We start from the raw sequence: 4,355 nt of genomic DNA, 5'->3' as shown, positions 1-4,355 counted from the left end.
TCTGATATGCTTTAAGTAGAACAGACGTCTGTGGTTTTCGAAATATCAGGTTGACAGCTGTATATCCATTGGCTTGGAAGAACCGCCTTTGTATACTTCACAAAACGAATTTTCATTTATTATCAACAATTTTAGTCATTACTTGAAAAACGTTGGTATTGAACCGTTAATATCTTTTAAGCTATTTTAGTTAGAGATCTGCTGTTTACACTCAGAGAAAGGTAGTTTACTTAGCTTTATTAAATTATCAGATATAGCGTCCTGACGTTGTGGTGTTGCCAGTTTACCAGGGCGAGAAGAAAAAAATAAATTTTTGAATAGTTTTTATATTTTTCGATTTTTTGACGAAACGACTTAAAACCTCCATGAATGTAGGTAATTCTGATATGGTTTCATTAGAACAGACGTCTGTGTTTTTAGAAATATCGGGTTGACAGCTGTATATCAATTGGCTTGGAAGAACCGCCTTTGTATACTTCACAAAACGAATTTTCATTTATTATCAACAATTTTAGTCATTACTTGAAAAACGTTGGTATTGAACCGTTAATATCTTTTAAGCTATTTTAGTTAGAGTTCTGCTGTTTACACTCAGAGAAAGATAGTTTAGTTAGCTTTATTAAATTATCAGATATAGCGTTCTGACGTTTTTGCGTTGGCAGTTTACCAGGGCGAGAAGAAAAAAACTAAATTTTTGAATAGTTTTTATATTTTTCGATTTTCTGACGAAACGACTTAAAACCTCCATGAATGAAGGTTATTCTGATATGCTTTAAGTAAAACAGACGTCTGTGGTTATCGAAATATCGGGTTGACAGCTGTATATCAATTGGCTTGGAAGAACCGCCTTTGTATACTTCACAAAACGATTTTTCATTAATTATCAACATTTTTTTGTAATAATTCCTAAAACATTGGTATTGAACCGTTAATATCTTTTAAGCTATTTTAGTTAGAGATCTGCTGTTTACACTCAGAGAAAGATAGTTTACATTGCTTTATTAAATTATCAGATATAGCGTTCTGACGTTTTGGCGTTGGCAGTTTACGAGGGTGAAAAGAAAAAAACTAATTTTTTGAATAGTTTTTATATTTTTCGATTTTTTGACGAAACGACTTAAAACCTCCATGAATGTAGGTGATTCTGATATGGTTTAAGTAGAACAGACGTCTGTGGTTTTCGAAATATCGGGTTGACAGCTGTATATCAATTGGGTTGGAAGAACCGCCTTTGTATACTTCACAAAACGAATTTTCATTTATTATCAACAATTTTAGTCATAACTTGAAAAACGGTGGTATTGAACCGTTAATATCTTTTAAGCTATTTTAGTTAGAGATCTGCTGTTTACACTCAGAGAAAGATAGTTTACTTTGCTTTATTAAATTATCAGATTTAACGTCCTGACGTTGTGGTGTAGCCAGTTTACCAGGGCGAGAAGAAAAAAACTAAATTTTTGAATAGTTTTTATATTTTTCGATTTTCTGACGAAACGACTTAAAACCTCCATGAATGAAGGTTATTCTGATATGCTTTAAGTAGAACCGACGTCTGTGGTTTTCGAAATATCAGGTTGACAGCTGTATATCAATTGGCTTGGAAGAACCGCCTTTGTATACTTCACAAAACGAATTTTCATTTATTATCAACAATTTTAGTCATTACTTGAAAAACGTTGGTATTGAACCGTTAATATCTTTTAAGCTATTTTAGTTAGAGATCTGCTGTTTACACTCAGAGAAAGGTAGTTTACTTAGCTTTATTAAATTATCAGATATAGCGTCCTGACGTTGTGGTGTTGCCAGTTTACCAGGGCGAGAAGAAAAAAATAAATTTTTGAATAGTTTTTATATTTTTCGATTTTTTGACGAAACGACTTAAAACCTCCATGAATGTAGGTAATTCTGATATGGTTTCATTAGAACAGACGTCTGTGTTTTTAGAAATATCGGGTTGACAGCTGTATATCAATTGGCTTGGAAGAACCGCCTTTGTATACTTCACAAAACGAATTTTCATTTATTATCAACAATTTTAGTCATTACTTGAAAAACGTTGGTATTGAACCGTTAATATCTTTTAAGCTATTTTAGTTAGAGTTCTGCTGTTTACACTCAGAGAAAGATAGTTTAGTTAGCTTTATTAAATTATCAGATATAGCGTTCTGACGTTTTTGCGTTGGCAGTTTACCAGGGCGAGAAGAAAAAAACTAAATTTTTGAATAGTTTTTATATTTTTCGATTTTCTGACGAAACGACTTAAAACCTCCATGAATGAAGGTTATTCTGATATGCTTTAAGTAGAACAGACGTCTGTGGTTATCGAAATATCGGGTTGACAGCTGTATATCAATTGGCTTGGAAGAACCGCCTTTGTATACTTCACAAAACGATTTTTCATTAATTATCAACATTTTTTTGTAATAATTCCTAAAACATTGGTATTGAACCGTTAATATCTTTTAAGCTATTTTAGTTAGAGATCTGCTGTTTACACTCAGAGAAAGATAGTTTACATTGCTTTATTAAATTATCAGATATAGCGTTCTGACGTTTTGGCGTTGGCAGTTTACGAGGGTGAAAAGAAAAAAACTAATTTTTTGAATAGTTTTTATATTTTTCGATTTTTTGACGAAACGACTTAAAACCTCCATGAATGTAGGTGATTCTGATATGGTTTAAGTAGAACAGACGTCTGTGGTTTTCGAAATATCGGGTTGACAGCTGTATATCAATTAGGTTGGAAGAACCGCCTTTGTATACTTCACAAAACGAATTTTCATTTATTATCAACAATTTTAGTCATAACTTGAAAAACGGTGGTATTGAACCGTTAATATCTTTTAAGCTATTTTAGTTAGAGATCTGCTGTTTACACTCAGAGAAAGATAGTTTACTTTGCTTTATTAAATTATCAGATTTAGCGTCCTGACGTTGTGGTGTAGCCAGTTTACCAGGGCGAGAAGAAAAAAACTAAATTTTTGAATAGTTTTTATATTTTTCGATTTTCTGACGAAACGACTTAAAACCTCCATGAATGAAGGTTATTCTGATATGCTTTAAGTAGAACCGACGTCTGTGGTTTTCGAAATATCAGGTTGACAGCTGTATATCAATTGGCTTGGAAGAACCGCCTTTGTATACTTCACAAAACGAATTTTCATTTATTATCAACAATTTTAGTCATTACTTGAAAAACGTTGGTATTGAACCGTTAATATCTTTTAAGCTATTTTAGTTAGAGATCTGCTGTTTAAACTCAGAGAAAGATAGTTTACTTAGCTTTATCAAATTATCAGATATAGCGTTCTGACGTTTTGGCGTTGGCAGTTTACGAGGGCGAAAAGAAAAAAACTAATTTTTTGAATAGTTTTTATATTTTTCGATTTTTTGACGAAACGACTTAAAACCTCCATGAATGAAGGTTATTCTGATATGCTTTAAGTAGAACAGACGTCTGTGGTTTTCGAAATATCGGGTTGACAGCTGTATATCAATTGGCTTGGAAGAACCGCCTTTGTAGACTTCACAAAACGATTTTTCATTAATTATCAACATTTTTTTGTCATAGTTCCTAAAACATTGGTATTGAACCGCTAATATCTTTTAAACTATTTTAGGTAGAGATCTGCTGTTTACACTCAGAGAAAGATAATTTGTTCAGCTTTCTTACATTATCAGATATAGCGTTCTGACGTTTTTGCGTTGGCAGTTTACGAGGGCGAAAAGAAAAAAACTAATTTTTTGAATAGTTTTTATATTTTTCGATATTTTGACGAAACGACTTAAAACCTCCATGAATGTAGGTGATTCTGATATGGTTTAAGTAGAACAGACGTTTGTGGTTTTCGAAATATCGAGTTGACAGCTGTATATCAATTGGCTTGGAAGAACCGCCTTTGTATACTTCACAAAACGAATTTTCATTTATTATCAACAATTTTAGTCATAACTTGAAAAACGTTGGTATTGAACCGTTAATATCTTTTAAGCTATTTTAGTTAGAGATCTGCTGTTTACACTCAGAGAAAGATAGTTTACTTTGCTTTATTAAATTATCAGATTTAGCGTCCTGACGTTGTGGTGTAGCCAGTTTACCAGGGCGAGAAGAAAAAAACTAAATTTTTGAATAGTTTTTATATTTTTCGATTTTCTGACGAAACGACTTAAAACCTCCATGAATGAAGGTTATTCTGATATGCTTTAAGTAGAACAGACGTCTGTGGTTTTCGAAATATCAGGTTGACAGCTGTATATCAATTGGCTTGGAAGAACCGCCTTTGTATACTTCACAAAACGAATTTTCATTTATTATCAACAATTTTAGTCATTACTTGAAAAACGTTGGTATTGAA

The sequence above is a fragment of the Metopolophium dirhodum genome, chromosome 1 (assembly GCF_019925205.1).
Source record: "Metopolophium dirhodum isolate CAU chromosome 1, ASM1992520v1, whole genome shotgun sequence".
Taxonomy (NCBI): Eukaryota; Metazoa; Arthropoda; class Insecta; order Hemiptera; family Aphididae; genus Metopolophium; species Metopolophium dirhodum.
This window is presented reverse-complemented; position numbering follows the sequence as displayed.